We start from the raw sequence: 20,831 nt of genomic DNA on the forward strand, positions 1-20,831 counted from the left end.
TCTCTATTCCCCGTGTCTCTTCTTTTCGGTGGCTTGGCCTTCACATTACTAATAATCTCAAAACACTTCGGGATCTGACAGTTTCTAATGAAAAAAAATAATAAAAAATCAGATAGGATATTCAAAAATTGTTGCAAATAGAGGGAGGTACAATAGAAAAGCCTTGGAAAATTATATTCTTCATTTTGCCATCATTCTATTCTTTTTTTTATCTGGTTTTCTTCCAATTCTGAAGCCTAAAGATCTGAAATCTACCCGGACTTATTATTTTGAATTTTCTCGGTATCTTTAGTGCCTCCCTCCGTGGTTCCGGAATCGGCATCTTATATCGCGATTCGGCCTCCCTGATTTACGGGAAAAAGTGACTGTGCTTGCGAGAAAGCTGTCGTTATCTGCAGGTCTTACTGCGCACCATAATTTACGTCGTTTTATGTAAATATTTGTTAAGTGTGGGAGTTTGCTTTTTTTTTGTTCTTGATGACTCCACTTCTTTTTTATAGTGGGTAATAAATAAATTATTATTATTATATAAGTTTCTTATGGAAGGGGGGACTTTAGAAGAGTCTCATTTGATTAGAAATCTAAAGTTTTTTTCCCTTTTAAGAATGAAAAGTGATGGAGGGCAACTAGCCCCATCCCTCCCCGACACCCTATTTTCCCAAAACGTATCCGATCAAAATTGTGAAATAGTAATTTTGTTTACAGTAATTCAAAGAGCATATAACAATGTCTTCAGGGCGCACTCAACCCTACAGAGCTCAGGGGCAAGGATTGTGAGTTATTCCCCGGGCATATTAGATTTGTATGGAATAAATGGTCGCATAAACCTCGGATTGAATTGGGCTCATTTGATTGGAAGTCAGAAAATTTAGTGCCCTTTTAAAGAGTCAAAAGTATGTGGGAGCAACCAGCCCCTCCCCACAAGCTATCATTCCCCAAAATACATACAATCAAATAAGAGAATTTTTTTGTCCACCATTGTTGAAAGGTCCAATAATTATGGCAACCTACACACAGTCCTCAGGTTAAGGAGTGTAAGTTTGGCGATTCGTTCATTGATTACATATGGTATATGTTATTCAGGAATTTTGTATTTATTAAAGTCAAAAAAGTGAAAACATTTCAAATGTATTTTGTTTTCAGTAAATTACAAATTATGTTCTGGTCTTGAGAAGGCTTGGGGGCTGTCAGTACTACTCATGTTAGTTTTCGCTGGTTTTGAGTTTGACTTGGTTATTTATTGTAGTTTCTTTTGTGGAATGTTTTTTTTTTAAATTAATCTAAAAAATGGGTAAGATTTTAAGTCAATTTAATTGATTTTGTTTTTTTAAGTACCAAGTTTTTTCTGTTTCTTTTTTGTTCTGTGAGATATATCTGCATAAAATTTAAACTGTTTGGAATAATTCTTGATCAGTCATGTATGTCTTTTTTTGTGTTTTCATTTTATATACATTTCAGGGCTGAGAGAATTGAACCTTGATAACGGCAGTAAGTTGTCTTAATCATCTCTGAGATTTGGAATTAAGTTCCTTCACTTGAAGAAGCTTTCTTCTGGAGGAAGGCATTGGAGTTGGGTGAGTGAATTTATGGAAATACAGGACAGGAACAAGTTAAGTATTTATTTCGAAATAAAGTTTGTTTTCTAATAATTGCGGCTTTCAAGGAATTTCTACCTTTTTGATTGTAAAAATGAGGCAAATTTTACAACATAATAAACACAATTTAAAAAGAAATTTTTATGTATTTTGAAAAAGTAGGACGAGTCACATTGTGGTGAAATTCATCCTCTCCTGTAAAGAATTTCTGACTGTGTAATTTGCATGAATTCAAGTTTTGAGAAGGGTTCAAAGCTGGGATCATTGCATGCCTCCATATCAACCTAAAAGTTCTCCATCTTTACTTGTTTGCTCATTTTGTTTCTCGTTTGACTCATGATAATTCAGAAATTATTCATAGAATAGTCTTAAGTTATAAAGTATAAAACTTTGAAAATCATTATGATTGCAATTTGAAAATTCTGAATCAAATTTTGTCTCTTTTCGAACCAGATTCACGGAAATATTTTAAATTCGTTTAAATGAAGGGAAAAAATACCGGATACTTCCGAAAAAAATGGACCAGATCTTCATCCTCATCTTAAAAAAAAATATATATTTAATTCGTAAACTTATTGAAACATATCTCGTCCCCCCCCTGCCTTTAAAAAAAATTATTAGGTATTTTATTTCAAAACTTATGGGACCTGACCCCTGCCCCCCTCCCGGCCAGGGTCCCCAAAAGATTATTAGCGATATTTTATTCAAAAACTTATGGGAGCTGATCTCTGGGGCCCTTTATGGCCCAGCCCCCCTCCCTACCCCGACAAAAAATATTAACAATGTTATACAAAATTTATGGGAGCCGACTCCTGGCCCTCTATGTTCCTCCCCCCTCTCCAAAAAAATTTGATTTGCATGTTAAATTCTAAATTTACTCCTTTCAAGATTTATATTTTATTTATATTAGTACTTGTTTTATGTTTGTTTGCCACTATTGTTTCTTTTAAGTTCTGTTCGTTTGGGTTTTTATTTATTCTTTAATAGTAATTTCCCGTCGTTTTGAGTTTGAATTATTGTAGGTATTTGTTTCTGATCTTAATTTTAATATGGCTTTTACTTTTCTTCGAAAAGAACTATTTTTCGGAAAGTTTTTTTTTCTTTAATTAATATAAACACATGCATAGTCGCTCCTTTAAAGAAAATAGATAATTATACTGCTGAACATAATGACTTTTCTGATCTAATTGTAGTAGACAATAACATTCATGAAGTTGGATACACTGACTGCAGTAATGATGATAATAGTAACTCAAAGTCAGATAATCCAGACATTGACACCAAAAGCGAGAACTCAATACCCAGACAGAGGAGTTTCCATTGAAGTATGGACGCTGGGAGAAGCACTATTAAAAATGCGTAAGCTGATTAGAAACATGAAAGTGTCTTCCAAATGCCACTACCGTTTTTAAGCTATCTGCAATAACATATAATCTTGGTTCATCCATCACATTGGATATGAATATTTGATGCAACAGCAGGCTTATTTTGACTTCACTTACTTGACTTTGTGCTCCTGCGGGTGGTCCAGTGTAGAGAGAGAAGCCACTCGTCGCCTCCAGTCCAGACGGTCCTGGGCTAGCATGATCGCTTTGTCTGGGGTGCTACCGATCAATGACAGGAAGTGAGCAAGACTGTCCTTCCATCTAAAACGAAGCCTTCCATACGGACGCTTCCAGCCGGGCGTCGAGGGATCGAAACTACAGACAATTCTGTTTGGCGTTTCTGCTGGCATGCGGGCTAGGTGGCTGAACCACCGAAGAGTTCATGAAGCAGGCTGACGTGAGTTAGGAGTCTGGTTGGTAAGTGACAGCAGTTAGGTATTGGAGACGATGTTATATTACTTGATCCCTTTTATTCTTTCGTGAAACTTAGTTTGAGCCACTTCCTAGTTTAAGCAATTTGGACTGAATCGGCAGGAGGCAAGGTCTCAGCCCAATAGAGAGGAACTCTACTGTGCCTGAAAGAGCCATTTACATGACTTCTTCAACGAGACTTTTGTGACGCTTAAATCAGAGAGCTCGAACATTGCTCTACTTCACAGCTATTAGTCTGTTATTTTGGAATCTGTTATTAAGGTCCTTTGCCCGTTTAAACACACGACAGTGATAGTTAGTGGGTATTGTTCGGTTTCGGCTAGCAAAGTTGGGCTGATGGTTAAAGTATTTCAGTTGTTTTGTTAGACCTTGGATAGTAGTGCTAGTAGTAGTAGGGATAGTAGTAGGGCCCCTAATTTTACCACAACTACTACGAATGCAGCTACGACTACAAGGGACTGCAACCACTTGTGACTGACTACAATTGCTCGCAACTGCTACTGCTTCTACATGAAATTACCTTAAGGAAATGTTGAGGAGAATACTGAATAAAACCAAAACGCTTCCTGCATGCTTTTTGTCGAAGGAGTTGGGTGTGCATCCTAGTAAATTAAATAATACATTATACACTAGGTTATCACAAGGATGTATCTGTAATATCTTTGGAACAGCTTGAGGCATTAACTTGAAATCTGTGGGACCACTAATGCGACTGTTACTAGTTGTGAATGTGACCAAGACTACTTGTGACTATTTGCAAATTTGATCAAGACTACTTTTGACCGTGACTGTGGCTAACTGCACTCAGAACTACGAATGTGACAACTTCTAACTGCTAATAAACCTGCTTGCAACTGCAACTACATGCAAGTGCAGCAACTTTCGACTGCAACTGCTACTGCTTGTGACTGCCATTACTATTGCTACCATTTCAGTTGTAGTTGAACTGTGAATACTACCACTCTTTCTACTGTAACCGGAATTATTGATCTAAATCCAAAGAATTTACGGGTATACGGGTTTTCAAAATGATATAGCGCATTACGGTTGTCAAAGGACTTATCTGCAATATCTCATGAACAGCTAAGGCTATTCATTTAAAAAGAAAAATCTTGGAATAGATAGATGGGGGATGGGGGATGTCGCACGAAATTGAAAGGCGCTACGAGCATCCAAATTGTCCAAACGATATATATGGATGTGTCTGCATTGATCTAAGGAACGGCTGCAGGTGTCAAGTTTAAACTCTCTGGGAATGTTAAAGAGGATGTCCAACGGATTCAAAAGACCCTGTATGTATCCAGATTGTCAAAAAGGCTGGCAAAAATGTAAAGAAATTGTCGAATATCTTCTATGTTTTAGAGACAGTTACGAGAACACGCTGAGAATGTTGAGCGGGATGCTAAACATAAGACGCTATGTTTATTCCAGTTGGTAATGGATGTTCCTTCATTATGTTAGAAACGGGTATGATAATTGGTTTGAATTAAGAAAATATCAATCGGGATGCTCAGTTAAATTAAAAGGTACTATGTCTATCTTGCTTGTCAAAGTGGCATTTCTGTAATATTTCAGGAACAGTTAAGAGCATTAAATATTAGCTGAAACTTTAAGAAAATATTCCCAAATTGTTTAACTTGTTCAAGATACAACTAGGCATCCAGCTTGTCAAAAGATCGTATCAGCGGTATGTCAAGATTGGCTCATTGTATTTTATTAAAACTTTCCATGGACGTTGAACTGAATAAAAAGATACCATCTGCATCCGATTTGTTAAAATAGTGCGTGCAGTATCTTAGGACAATTGAGAGTATACAGCTAGGGTGCGATTGAGGGTATAAAGTCCTGAGAATATTCGGGGGGATGTGGAACTTAATCAAAAGACACTGTATGCACACCAGTTTTCAAAGAATATAATATCTCAGGAGTTACTAATGTCATTTTGTTGAAACTTTCAGGTTATATTGAGGAGAATGTTGAAAGAAATCCAGAAACAATATTTGCACTCAGGTTACGAAATGGTGCATCTGAAATAACTAAACAACGGCCAGGACATTGAGTTCGAACTCTCAGGAAATGTCAAGGGGAATATTGAATTCGGTTAGAAGTATGTCGAGGTTATCAGAATAGTGTATTTTTCCACACAGCGACTAGTAAAAGGTCACGTCAAAGTGAAAGAAATAATAGAGTGGAATGAGAATTAAGGACGAATGATTGACGTTTTTGACATATATTCATTGTCCTATTCTATTTTAGTTCATGTATAACATCTTTTAATCCAGGGAGACTGTATTGAGTATATTATTTTAAAATTATTGTAGAATCAAAAGTTTAGTTCAAAAGCCGTTTAAACCTTGATTCCAAATTGAACAAAAAAATTATTTAATACAGAAACTGAAAATTTAAATTATAATTTAATATTGTAATTTATCATCCGAAAACTTGAACAACTGGAGAAATAATCCAATTAAAAATAATTTGACTTTGTCAATTAAAAACAAGCTGAAATTAATTTTGCAAATACTTTCCGAAAAAATAAATTCTCAAAGAAAAAAGAAATGACTATCGAATGACTTTCAAAACAAATGATACCCAAAGAGATCAGAAATCAATAAAAGACAGGGATACAGATAAATGAATAAATACCTAAACAAATAAATACTATATTTAATGCTAATAATACAAAAAATAAATTACTAAAAGTTTGGAGTTCGGCTACTACTATCTTACTCTTTTCTTAACTGTGAAAGTTTCCTGAAAGTGATAAAATAATATTTTTCAAAGATTTGTATTTAGGGAAGATCATTAACAAATTAAAAAAAAAAGCAACGTAAGCTACCGATTTCCATAATTTTTAATATTGAAACGACCCCAAAATAAACAAAATACTAAAAAAATTGAGCGAGAAGTTGTCCATAGATATGTGGAACAGGAACCTTCTGGACGGATGTTTAACGAGCTAGTTTTGGATTTCAATAGTCAGTCTCTCTCTCTCTCTCTCTCTCTCTCTCTCTCTCTCTCTCTCTCTCTCTCTCTCTCTCTCTCTCTCTCTCTCTCTCTCTCTCTCTCTCTCTCTCTCTCTCTCTCTCTCTCTCTCTCTCTCTCTCTCTCTCTCTCTCTCTCTCTCTCTCTCTCTCTCTCTCTCTCTCTCTCTCTCTCTCTCTCTCTCTCTCTCTCTCTCTCTCTCTCTCTCTCTCTCTCTCTCTCTCTCTCTCTCTCTCTCTCTCTCTCTCTCTCTCTCTCTCTCTCTCTCTCTCTCTCTCTCTCTCTCTCTCTCTCTCTCTCTCTCTCTCTCTCTCTCTCTCTCTCTCTCTCTCTCTCTCTCTCTCTCTCTCTCTCTCTCTCTCTCTCTCTCTCTCTCTCTCTCTCTCTCTCTCTCTCTCTCTCTCTCTCTCTCTCTCTCTCTCTCTCTCTCTCTCTCTCTCTCTCTCTCTCTCTCTCTCTCTCTCTCTCTCTCTCTCTCTCTCTCTCTCTCTCTCTCTCTCTCTCTCTCTCTCTCTCTCTCTCTCTCTCTCTCTCTCTCTCTCTCTCTCTCTCTCTCTCTCTCTCTCTCTCTCTCTCTCTCTCTCTCTCTCTCTCTCTCTCTCTCTCTCTCTCTCTCTCTCTCTCTCTCTCCTCTCTCTCACACTCTCTCTAACTCTCTCTCTCTCTCTCTCTCTCTCTCTCTCTCTCTCTCTCTCTCTCTCTCTCTCTCTCTCTCTCTCTCTCTCTCTCTCTCTCTCTCTCTCTCTCTCTCTCTCTCTCTCTCTCTCTCTCTCTCTCTCTCTCTCTCTCTCTCTCTCTCTCTCTCTCTCTCTCTCTCTCTCTCTCTCTCTCTCTCTCTCTCTCTCTCTCTCTCTCTCTCTCTCTCTCTCTCTCTCTCTCTCTCTCTCTCTCTCTCTCTCTCTCTCTCTCTCTCTCTCTCTCTCTCTCTCTCTCTCTCTCTCTCTCTCTCTCTCTCTCTCTCTCTCTCTCTCTCTCTCTCTCTCTCTCTCTCTCTCTCTCTCTCTCTCTCTCTCTCTCTCTCTCTCTCTCTCTCTCTCTCTCTCTCTCTCTCTCTCTCTCTCTCTCTCTCTCTCTCTCTCTCTCTCTCTCTCTCTCTCTCTCTCTCTCTCTCTCTCTCTCTCTCTCTCTCTCTCTCTCTCTCTCTCTCTCTCTCTCTCTCTCTCTCTCTCTCTCTCTCTCTCTCTCTCTCTCTCTCTCTCTCTCTCTCTCTCTCTCTCTCTCTCTCTCTCTCTCTCTCTCTCTCTCTCTCTCTCTCTCTCTCTCTCTCTCGCTTGCTCTTCCTAATCACTCAATGAGACTATGGGATTATGAAACTATGAGGCATTCTATAAGATTAGTTAAGGTAATATCTTACCTCAGTCCTGTTTCTATTCTACCTACGGTAAAGTATTTAATTGAATCGTTTCTCATATTATTTTGAATAACTTAAGTTATTGTTATTTTTACATATACAAAACAAAATATTGGGCCTACATTCCTCTTTACCAAAAATACGATTTTTCCATGTTTTGAATCGCTTTCGTAAAAAAAAGACCCTGCTATAATCCTCTCTCAGAAATATTTGCATTAGTATGTTCAAAGACACTAATGATATTAATTTTCACTAATGAAAATCGCGTGCAAAAGACAAAGGTTTTCAAAAATGATGTCTTCCTTTAACTGTGAAAGTTTCCTGAAATTTATAAAATAATATTTTTCATATTCAGCTTATTTTATAAGTTCTTTTCAATCATCCGGATTATTATAGAAAAAATTTTTTTTTTTTTTAGTATATGTTTTCAAAAATTAAAGCCCACTTTTTAGAGTACACATTATCTGAACATTTTATATACGGAACAGTAAAACTGTTCGAACATCTTGCTATTTTATTCCAGTCTTGTAGCGACCAGCAGCATCTTCCTGATGCACTGGGTGAATTTCTAGTAACGTGCATTTTTTAAGAAAAACAAAGACTCGAAATCCTGTGACCGATTGTTGTATATGTTTAACGATTGGCAAGCTTCTTGAATGAAATTAGCATGAAATTTGACCATGGCGATGACCAATTTAGTTTTCGGGAAGGCGTGCAGAACGCCCATGCAACTCTTCTAGCGATTCTTGAAAGACATAGAAAGGCAAAAAGTAACCTGCAACAGAACTGCCAATCGTTCACTGACTTGCCTTCTATCAAATTCCTAGTATCGCTAGTTGTGAAATCGTTTAGCGTTTGACCCATGCAAATAGGAAAATATCAGGCTGTTGCTAGAAGCAAACCTCTTACGACAAGAAGAGAGATGGTCTTCAAGAGGATCATTGACTTCTTCCAAAGTGTCAACATCTTATAAAAGTTTCGCTTAAAATGCTGAGGTAAAGGGTTGACAAGCAGAAGAAGGGGAGGATCCTGTCGCAAGAGCCGAGGGTCCATGGGTCCTCTTCCTGCCGAGTTCTTTTTACTCTTGAATTTCAGAGAGAAAGTAGTAGGACCCTACGGTTCCCATGTTTGCCCTTTAGAAAAAAGCCAAAGTAGTTTTTCTTTCCCCTCTTGGAAGAATACAAATCATTGTCACGGAGGAGCATCAGCCAACTTCGATGCCAAAAGGACCCGGAGGATGGAGCCCAAGTGCTTTCTGCCGAAGAAGAAGAATGCTGAATGAGTGTTTTAAAGTTAAAGTTGTCAGTAATTGTGCGTAATTTTGTCTGTGTTCTTTTTGTTTCTTGTTTTCTTATACTCCTCTTAAGTGCGTTTTGTCGTGTACAGAGTGTAACAATAAATTTTATTATTATTACTATTTTCAAGTAAAATGGGAATGGCACAATTGGCTTTAGAGCTTTTGCAGTTATTAGGGGGGGGGGGGGCGATATCAGGTCGAAGACCTCGGAAAACTTTAGCAATCCTTATATACTTCAGATACTTTCTTTTGACCATCCGAATGCGCATATTGCCTTTTGATTCAACTCAAATCCACCTCAACATGCCATAAAATTTTTAATGTAAAAGCTTAAAGTTTTCAACGCTTATATTATCTTGAGAAATGGCAGGTCAACCCTTTTGACAACCTCAGTTTGCACAATTTTTTTTATTTAATTTTAGCATCAACTCATCATGCATTGAAAGCTACAACTTTTAAACTAAGCTGTTCATTAAATATCGCAGATTCGCCAGTGTATCCATCTTGGATACATTTATTGTGTTTTGATTAGACATTCCAATCAACATGCTTTGAAAGTTCCAAAGTAATACAACTAGCTGTTTATTGGATGTTGCACAGACGCCCTTTTGACAATATGAATACATATAGTTTGAGTTACTTTTACATCCTCCTTTACTTTCCCTTATAATTTTAACTAAAAATCCTTTTCTTTTGCTGAAATATTTTACCTAAGCCACTATGACAACCTGGATTTACTTATTTTTTTTAATAGTTCAATAGTTCAAGTAGCAGTGGTTGCAGCGGTAGCAGTACCCATAGTTGCAGCAGTATATGCCACAGTCACAATTTCAGTTGTAGTAGGAGCCGTCGCAAGCATTCGCAGTGCTATGTAAGTGCACTTGCAGTTGCCAGTAATCTCAGTCACAAGCAGTTGCTGATGAAAATAGACACAGATGGTCTTCTTCGCAATCAAGTCTAGTTGTGATGGCAAGTATTCGCAGTCAGGAGTAGTCATAGCCATTAGTAGTTTCAGTCCCTATTTTAGCAGTTGCAAGCAGTAGGAGTTGCAAGTTTTTGGGAGTCGAAAGTGATCACAATCACTTTAACAAGTATTATCTGCGAGAAGTGGTAGTTAGCTAGTCGGTGTCATAAGTACTCGCCATAGAAATTAATTGGTGTTGCAAGTAGTACGCAGTTGCATTTAAAAATACTTTAAGTTTCATGTAGTTGCAGTTGCAAGAAGTCAGTCACAGTCAACAGTAATTGCAATTACAAATTTTCAGATTTGCAACAAGCAGTCATGGTCACAGCTAATTAAAGTCATTTGCGAAGGATTCGCAATTCCAATTATTCGCCATCAAATTTTGAATATAAATAGTTTCAATACTGTTCGCTTGTCAGCTTTTTTTTATAACAGATTCCGAAGAAAGACGGGACTTTTTTCAATTTTTTTCAGAAAATGATAGGCTTCAGAAATTGTGTTGCTAAGATGAGGCAGTAATAAGGAGGTAGTTATTATGCCAGTATATGGTGAAAATAAGTTTAGAGCAGCTGTCGTCTCCTGAGGAGTCGAAAACAAGAGTTCAGTATGAAAAAAACTTTATGGGAATTCAGCTCTTGTTCCGTGATGATTTATCTGTTTCTATGGCTAAAATAAAAAGATTTTATAGAGAAGAATGAGCTACAAAAAGAGACTACAATTTAAAAGTTCATTCTGAAATAGAGACATATTTAATCAGTTCCCTTTTGGAGATATTCATTTATTCTTGCTCAGAATGTAAGGAAGTGAAGAGTGGCATGAGAAGGACAACGCCGGGTCGGGTGGAATAGAAGATGTATATTGATTAAATGATGGGTTAAAGGTCTATTCCAACTATTGTTGGAAGCAGTCACATGAAAGTTTCAATGTGACTTTTTGAGAGTTAAAAAATAATCTTCAGTCTCCCCAATCGGCAGCTATTTCTGGCTTTTTATTGTCAGTTATGATTACCTTACTAAGGCTTAGCCTTTGTCAACTACGGTCCCTTGGAAACAAATTCACCAATTATTGAGTATTTTGGCAAAACCTTAACCCTATACCGAATTTTAACCCTGTTTATAGTTTTCCTGTATGGCTCTCTTATGGCCCCGAACCCAAAAGAAGTTGTTTTACCTTTCTTCAGATTTTCACCCGGTTTCCCTTTGCCCAAATTATTCCTTTGATGTTTTCAATTTGTTTTTAATGTCACACTTAAGTTTTGCCTTTAAAAAATTAATTTTCATCTAGATGTGAAGTTTTTCAAATGTTGAAGGCTAAGAAGCTTGTGGAGTCAGTCCCTCCTCACGTCTAGTAATTGACTGGAGCCCCATTTTGTTTCTCTCGAATGTAAATTTAAGTCTCTTTGCAAACAGTCTCTTATAACTGACTAGCACTGAACCCAATAGATTTTGCCTTTTTGTTTATGAGCTGTTTGCATGCCCCCCTCAGACGGCAGACTCTGCCTGTCCCTCCAGTTTCAGACGGTCATACGATAATTATCCGTATATTTCATCATTTTTAATTCATACTACAATGGTTAAAAATCCCATTATCCCTATTGACGAAAGTTGTAACCACACGTTGTATGGTAATGGAACTTCAACCAAGTAGAGTTGCTGGGTAATCCTCAAATCCTGAGGAAGTGTTCAGAAGCAAGAAAAAATGGAAGATTAGGGATGGTGTAAATAGGGAAGTTTGGGTGTTGTGCTATCACTTTCATTTCAACCAAGAGAAGTCCGGTCACTTTTTTTTATTTTATTCAGGGCATGTTATGTATCATAAGACGCCCGTTTGAGCATCAGATAAATGTCGTCTCTGCTAAGTTTTAAATTCACCCTGTCCTTTAGCTCTGCTTTATAATTATGTCTAATTATAGTGTTTTTGTGTCTTATATTTAGCAAGGGTGAGTCATCCACCTTACAAAGCTTACATAAATATTTAGTAGAAACCCGACTACTTTTAGCAGATTACTCTCTCATCTACATTAAGTAAATTTAGTAGATTGCCCGTCTCGCCCGAGTTAAGTGAATTGGATGATGAAAAGAATGTTCATTTAGAGACGGATGATAATAAAAACGATGGTAATTAAGAATGATTAATTAAAGACTATGGCACGGTTAGAATTATTATTTTTGTTTATTGGGTAACCCATCCCCTTTTTGCACATAAATTAGTAGTCTCATTTCATGTTAATTTTGTGCAGATTTCTTTTAGTTCTTTTTCGTCTATTATCTAGGCAATGCAGTGTGAGTTTTGTTTGATATTCTGTGTAAATTTTGATGCCTTTATTATGTCGTAGCATAGTCTCAATTCTGAGTATCTGTACACCCTGGGTTTGATTGCAAAGTTTTGGGTAGTGGTATTTCTTGGAATAGGTGATACCAAAGGACTACCGTGCACAGGATGGGCGGGATTTTGTTTTCCTGGTAAAATGTCCCGCTTGTTTATGCCTATTCACGGATACCCCACCCAGCCAACTCTGTTTATAGAAGCTGAGAGTATTGTTAGGTTTGACCGAAGTACGTTGGTAGAATATTGTGTCTTTTTTTGTACAATTCTAAGGTCATCTGGACGATTATGGGCTGTTGGTTCTACTGTTGATGGTAATAAATACTCGAAATAAATACTTTCATAATAAGAATAAGGTTTCATAAATACTAGAAATAAAATTAATTTTATTTCGGAGATACTGCTATGATTTGATCGTGGTCCACCGAAACGGTCAGTACCCCAACAAAGAAAAAGCTTGAGTGGGTTAGGTGGTGCAAGGTTATTCTTTCCGACTTTTTTTAATATTGTCACAACATTATTGGAAATTACTACTGCATAAAGTAACTATTCTTTAGCTTTAAAGCTAGTCCCAACTATTTAATTCATTGGGATTTTTTGGCCTTTTTTTTGGGGGGGGGGGGTCTTAATAAAATTGAAGCTTAATTGGGAATAAGTGGAAAAATAAACTTTTTTTTGGTCTCGTTATTATTTTCAAAGAGGTTGGAATACGTTTAACCAAATATTTATTGCTCTTATATGCTTTGCTTAGTTAGTTTGACTTCAGTTTTAAAGTGTAACCATAAATTATTGTGTAACCATAACCATTAATATCAGTAACCATGAATTTATTGCTTTTACATGCTTTGCTTAGTTAGTTGCATGCTTTTCTTAGTCAGTTTTAAAGCGCAAGACAAAGAAGAACTGACTCTACAATCTGCTTAGCGACATTTTTTTGATGTATTCATGTAAATAAAAATAAATTTTTCAAAATAAAATTAATTAGTTAATTGATATAATATATTAAAACAGAATAATTTTATCTTTGTAGGGATGTTCACTTCTGACGCAGAACACAATTGAAACAGTTAAGATGTTCTGTCAGTGTCTTCGTTATCTTGATGTTTACGCCTATTTTGGTATGCCTGATGATCGCTATGACGTATTGACTTGTACTTTACCCTTTCTCAAGTTTTCTGCTCAAGAATATGAACACATAAAGAGAATAAGAAGAAGGAATGAGAGAAGGAATATTTTTCAAAGCTAGGGAAGAAGTAAGAAAGAATTAAAACTGTTTTGGGGAATCGAAAACACGATGATAAACTTAAAGTTTTATGATAGTACCAGTTATGCAGTGTGAAAGTGCTTGGAGGAAGGAAAAGGAGATTTATAAAATACATTGCTAGCAGTGATTTGCGTGACTAAATTTCATGTTTAAATATCTTGCTTATCATTTACAGTTTTGAGCATTTTTTTTTTGGGGGGGGGGGTTAGATTTAATATCCCTATAGGATTGTCGCGGAAAAAAGAAATCAAAGGAAATTGCTTCATTATGAAAAGGATATTTATCTGATGATTAGGGTCTGGGGCCCAACCTACACAGTCCATGAAATTTTTTTGAGGAGGTAGTTACATCCTCAAACGATGATTCGATATCTTAGAACTAACTACATCATCATGATTCGATATCTTAGAAGATTAATTTTCTCCTTTGACTCGATTGGAAGATCTACGTCGCTTAGTTAAAGAAATAAACAAAAGTCCTAAGTCTATTTGGTCGAAAGGGAGTTATTGAATCCAAAACTCAAGATTGGCTTTTAGGAACACTGCATATGACCGAACCAAATTATTTAACTGTCTGATTGCCAGCTATCTTTAAATTGTTCATAATCTATTCATTGATGCATATATGAAGAATATGTAGCCTACAACCTAAGTAATATAAATTTTGTATAATAAGTATAAAACTGCTTCTTAAAAAAAAAAAAATTGTGGTACAAATAACTAAATAGCTTCATTTTTATAGTTATCAACCTTCCTCAGTGTTTCAAAAACATGTCTCATATTTAATTAAATTATAGATTGGTGACTTTGCAGCACTTAGCGCCATCTTCAAGAAAGGAATTCCAACCTACAGGATGAATTAAAGGCAGCCTTTTGTGCAAATATGCTACAGATAAACATGCAAGGTGTATTTAAACACTGGGCTCCCTTCATTTAGAGGATTATATATGTATATATATATTCCTCTATATATATGTCGATATTTGTCTCGTACTATTGTTTTCTTTTCTTTTTTCTTATATTTTGCTCCGTCCTTTTCAAGTTTTTGTAGACGGGTTTTCAGTTAATAAATAAATAAATATAACAATGCCTACACCCAAGAAACTTAATTTCCTTAAAGATCCTTAAGATCCTTAGATCCTTTTCCTTAAAATTTTCTTTAGATCCTTAATTTCCTCCTTTGACTCGATTGGAAGATCTACGTGGCTGAGTTAAAGAAATAAACAAAAGGCCTACAAATAACTAAATAGCTTCATTTTTATATTTATCAACCTTCCTCAGTGTTTCAAAAACATGTCTCATATTTATTTAAATTATGGATTTGTGAATTTGCAATACTTACCGCCATCTCCAAGAAAAGAATTCCAACCTACATGATGAATTAAAGGAAGATTAAAGGCAGCCTTTTGTGCAAATATGCTACAGATAAACATGCAGTGTGTAATTAAACACTGGGCTCCCTTCATTTAGAGGAATATATAACAATGCCTACATCCAAGAAACTTAATTTCCTTAAAGATCCTTAAGATCCTTTCCTTAAAATTTCCTTTAGATCCTTAATTTCCTCCTTTGACTCGATTGGAAGATCTACGAGGCTGAGTTAAAGAAATAAACAAAAGCCCTACAAATAACTAAATAGCTTCATTTTTATATTTATCAACCTTCCTCAGTGTTTCAAAAACATGTCTCATATTTATTTAAATTATGGATTTGTGAATTTGCAATACTTAGCGCCATCTCCAAGAAAAGAATTCCAACCTACAGGATGAATTAAAGGAAGATTAAAGGCAGCCTTTTGTGCAAATATGCTACAGATAAACATGTAGTGTTATGTAATGTGTTAAGAGGAATTAAGATTTATTGAACTAGGAATTCTGACGTCTCAGAGCTTTGTTTCCACAGCACGATCAGATCTGATTTAAGAGATACGAATTCTTATAGGCAAACAGGGGTTAGAAACATTTTTCTAAGCTGTGGCGATAACGACTTTTGGTGTTTGTAGGGATGAAAAAAATGTGGCCTCTTCTTTCTTGAGCTATCTGGAGATCAGATTCCTTTGGGAGCATTTACCTTGGAGACTTACGAACTAATTATCTATTATTAGGCTAGATTCAGAAATATAAAATGAAACAAACACAGATAAAAAAGCCAATAGATTTATTGAACTTACATGTTTAGTTGCACAACAACGGGTCACTTCAATGACAATAATGGTGACCGAGATGAAAGAGTTAAAACTTCTATCTCAATGGATCTTCTCAAGTCTGACTTACGATTCAAATTAAAAAGCACATCTACCCCACTACCAAACGCAGTTCTTTCGCCCTGCGCTGTAAGGACTGCTCGCCATTGGCCCATGAGGACCAAGGATGTAAATCTTTCGTCCAATGAATTTTTTTAAATGTTTTTGATGATTCAAGCATTCACACGGTTTTTTTTTGCCATTTAAACTTCCTTCGAAATATTGTGCATAGCATTTTTTTGCTACTAATTATCTTAGCGAAATTCGAACGACTAGCGTCGTTGTTTAACTGAAGCTAGAATGCAATTTCTCTTTTTGTAGATTAAGAATTTAGACTCTTGGAAGCGGTATTTGAACTCAATTAGGGGACGTTTAATTTCTGCCCGAATCATCTTTAGAAGGAAAGAATCCTGTATTTCAAATATATCATGGTACACATCACCCTTCCCATCCATTAATAACGCCCCGTCATTAGTAACTGCTCATTAGGAATGCTAAAAATTTTCTCTATTATTTTTATTATTTTATTCTACATCCCTATCTAAAATTTATCTACCGGACTAAGATTATTTATGGTTCTAGGTTAGCTACTATACTAAGGATTTTTTTTTCTACATCTAACACTGATTACTTTTATATTTACAACAAGGTTGGGGCTATTCTACCTTTACATAAGTTTTTTTTGAATTTACCTTTTTGTGTCTATGTGGCATGCTACATTCTATCTACACTACATTAAATGAATAGCTTGACAACGCTACACATAACTATCTGGATATCTAATACTACATACAAAAACGATTTAAAACACACAATATTGTGTTTGCCACGTTCACTGGTAATTTTAAAATACTTTCACTATTGGGATTTTTGAATTGTCAAAGTTATTAGGAAGTAACACATGTAGATTCACATCTATTCCTCACCTTCGAGTCCTTAGTGTACTACACGCTTCTGTTGTAAAATATTGTTCTTCACTCTTTTTGTCTTGGCAAAAATTTTTAAGCATTTACGTTATGGTTTCTTCATGGAACAGTTCGAGTCTAGTTGTCTTTACACGACAAGTTTTCCATAATAGTCAACTGGGAAATGACCGTTAAATATCGTTCTAATAGTCAACTGGGAAATGATGCCTTCCACTACAGGTGTTGGTGTTTTTCTTCTCAGCATATCATTGCCAATAGACCCACGGGACTTGCTGCATGGGTAGACAAATAAAAGTCACTTGTTGATTTTCTTTTTTGAGCATCGTCATTAAAAGGCCATCCCATTTGAGTTATCATTTTCTGAGCAAACCCTTGGGCAACAGATCCTCCAGTAGCATGTTTAGTTTTCCTAAACATAGCAGCTCTCACGCATATAGCAGTAGGGGCCCATCTTAAAGCCTTTATCATCTCTGCTATATCTGTGTCATCTACTGCATCGATTGCTGCTTTAGAGGGGTTTTCTACTATTGCCGATTCTTTATCATGATCGGTTAATCCCACCCCAAAAAGTAAAGATAAAAGTCTACATGAATGAAAAAATCCCTTGTTATTTTGTGTTACATCTTCACTTGCTTCTAAGTTGGCACATATAAAAGCTTTGTAATCTTCAGATGTCCATTGCTCACTAGAAAGATTCTTTACAGGATTAGAGTCATTTGCAAGATCTTCAGCAAACCCATCCTCATCTACTTCCATAACCCAGATTCTTCCTATGTAATAGACAAGTCTTTGTTTTGCAGCATCAAATGCTAACCACTCTTCTACTTCCACATCATCCGGGTCTGCTTGTACCGGGTTTTGGTATCTATGGAGAATTTTACACTTCAGATCACATAGAGAATCAGTGTCTTCTAAAATTTACTGCAAAGTTTCATCTGATAATTTATAAGAAATTTCCTTATGACACTGCTTTGGAACTTGGATGTATTCTCTAGTAGACAAACCAGAATCTGCTCCAACTTCCAAACCTACCTCTATGGGACCTGCTTCAAAGAAATTTTTAATCATGTTCAAGCTTGATATTGTGCTTTCCATGATGACAGACAAATACACCTTTTATTCTGAAATATGCGACAAAAACCTATGAGCCCTGAGAAACCAGCAACTGCCTCATTGAACTGTCTAGGCAAGAAGAAGAGAATATGGGAGTTCTCGACTTCAGCCCATAGGACCTTTTTTTCGAAGGTGTTTTTGTTGCTGCTAGAAGGTGATTTTATGCCAATCAGGGCCAGTCAAAGCAATACTTAAAGGTTGAATAGAAACTTCAGTGAGCTAAGTTTTCGTTTTTGGATCTGAATGCTTTGAAAGAGAAACAGAGAGTTTACTTTCTTATAGCTCCGAGGCGAAAAAAAAGAAAAAAAAGAAAAACTTTTTAATTTCATTATATTATATCTATGACGTATGCTATCCTACAGCTCTGTGTTAAACATTACTTCCAAAGAGAAATAGAGACATTAATGTCCTTAGCTCCTTGACGAAAAATTTAATTTCATTAGTTTATATCTATGACATATACAATAACAGAGAGATCACTGTTCTATAGTTCTGTGACAAAAATGTTCTTTAATTTCATTGGTTTATCTATGACATATCTAGTGCTCTAATTTTTGTGACATATTTTCTTAAGTCAGTCACGTTATATCTTACCTATACTGACTCAGGCCTCCTCAGATTTTCTATGAAAAATCGACCCATGTCCGAACAAAGATTGATGTCATCAAAAACAAAATTTTTTTTTTATTAATCGTTTAATTTCTGCCCGAATCATCTTTAGAAGGAAAGAATCCTGTATTTTAAATATATCATGATACACATGGCGCGGTCGGTAGGATTGATAAAACACTGGGCTCCCTTCATTTAGAGGAATATATAACAATGCCTACATCCAAGAAACTTGATTTCCTTAAAGATCCTTAAGATCCATAGATCCTTTCTTTAAAATTTCCTTTAGATCCTTAATTTTTAATTTTAATCGTAAGTCAGACTTGAGAAGATCCATTGAGATAGAAGTTTTAACTCTTTCATCTCGGTCACCATTATTGTCATTGAAGTGACCCGTTGCTGTGCAACTAAGTATGTAAGTTCAATAAATCTATTGTCTTTTTATCTGTGTTTGTTTCATTTTATATGTCTGAATCTGGCCTAATAATAGATAATTAGTTCGTAAGTCTCCAAGGTAAATGCTCCCAAAGGAATCTGATCTCCAGATAGCTCAAGAAAGAAGAGGCCACATTTTTTTCATCCCTACAAACACCAAAAGTCGTTATCGCCACAGCTTAGAAACATTTTTCTAAGCTGTGGCGATAACGACTTTTGGTCGTTAAATTTCGTTTTTGGATCTGAATGCTTTGAAAGAGAAACAGAGAGTTATTATCGACTTTTGGGCGATAACGACTTTAGAACTATACTTTTGGTATAGTTCTAAAGATGATTCGGGCAGAAATTAAACGATTAGTAAAAAAAATTTTTTGTTTTTAATGACATCAATCTTTGTTCGGACATGGGTTGATTTTTCATAGAAAATCTGAGGAGCCCTGAGTCAGTATAGGTAAGATATAACGTGACTGACTTAAGAAAATATGTCACAAAAATTAGAGTACTAGATATGTCATAGATAAACCAATGAAATTAAAGAACATTTTTGTCACAGAACTATAGAACAATGATCTCTCTGTTATTGTATACGTCATAGATATAAACTAGTGGAATCAAATTTTTCGCCAAGGAGCTAAAGACATTAATGTCTCCGTTTCTCTTTGGAAGTAATGTTTAACACAGAGCCGTAGGACAGCATACGTCTTTGATATAATATAATGAAATTAAAAAGCTTTTCTCTTTTTTTTCTTTTTTTTGTCTCGGAGCTATAAGAAAGTAAACTCTCTGTTTCTCTTTCAAAGCATTCAGATCCAAAAACGAAAACTTAGCTCACTGAAGTTTCTATTCAACCTTTAAGTATTGCTTTGACTGGCCCTGATTGGCATAAAATCACCTTCTAGCAGCAACAAAAACACCTTCGAAAAAAAGGTCCTATGGGCTGAAGTCGAGAACTCCCATATTCTCTTCTTCTTGCCTAGACAGTTCAATGAGGCAGTTGCTGGTTTCTCAGGGCTCATAGGTTTTTGTCGCATATTTCAGAATAAAAGGTGTATTTGTCTGTCATCATGGAAATCACAATATCAAGCTTGAACATGATTAACAGTTTTTTTGAAGCAGGTCCCATAGAAGTAGGTTTGGAAGTTGGAGCAGACTCTGGATTATCCACTAGAGAATACATCCAAGTTCCAAAACAGTGTCACAAGAAAATTTCCTATCAATTATCAAATGAAAATTTACAGTAAATTTTAGAAGACACTGATGCTCAATGTGACTTGAAATGTAACATTCTCCATAGATACCAAAACCCGGTACAAGCAGACCCGGATGATGTGGAAGTAGAAGAGTGGTTAGCATTTGATGCTGCAAAACAAAGACTTGTCTATTACATAGGAAGAATCTGGGTTATGGAAGTAGATGAGGATGGGTTTGCTGAAGATCTTGCTAATGACTCTAATCCTGTAAAGAATCTTTCTAGTGAGGAATGGACATCTGAAGATTACAAAGCTTTTATATGTGCCAACTTAGAAGCAAGTGAAGATGTAACACAAAATAACAAGGGATTTTTTCATTCATGTAAACTTTTATCTTTACTTTTTGGGGTGGGATTAACCGATCATGATAAAGAATGGGCAATAGTAGAAAACCCCTCTAAGGCAGCAATCGATGCAGTAGATGACACAGATATAGCAGAGATGATAAAGGCTTTAAGATGGGCCCCTACTGCTATATGCGTGAGAGCTGCTATGTTTAGGAAAACTAAACATGCTACTGGAGGATCTGTTGCCCAAGGGTTTGCTCAGAAAATGATAACTCAAATGGGATGGCCTTTTAATGACGATGCTCAAAAAAGAAAATCAACAAGTGACTTTTATTTGTCTACCCATGCAGCAAGTCCCGTGGGTCTATTGGC

General features: G+C 36.0%; 1 protein-coding gene across 5 annotated transcripts in view; it reads left to right on the plus strand.

The window, feature by feature from the left end:
* Window positions 1-16,236, plus strand: part of LOC148949696 (uncharacterized) — a 33,740-nt gene extending 17,504 nt beyond the window's left edge. For 2 of the 5 annotated variants that reach the window (XR_016142155.1, XM_089093672.1), the window contains exons 3-5: window positions 1,459-1,574; window positions 9,800-10,014; window positions 13,365-16,236. The gene's annotated coding sequence lies outside the window, so the exon portion shown is untranslated. Of the gene's footprint in view, window positions 1-1,458; window positions 1,575-5,370; window positions 5,663-9,799; window positions 10,015-13,364 lie in introns of those variants that run through there. The other 3 variants (XM_089093675.1, XM_089093673.1, XM_089093676.1) reach the window with 3 other exon arrangements.
* Window positions 16,237-20,831: the final 4,595 nt, after the last annotated feature.

Source organism: Artemia sp. Qi Xiang Cuo, chromosome 8 (genome assembly GCF_049724085.1).
Source record: "Artemia sp. Qi Xiang Cuo chromosome 8, ASM4972408v1, whole genome shotgun sequence".
Lineage (NCBI taxonomy): Eukaryota > Metazoa > Arthropoda > Branchiopoda > Anostraca > Artemiidae > Artemia > Artemia sp. Qi Xiang Cuo.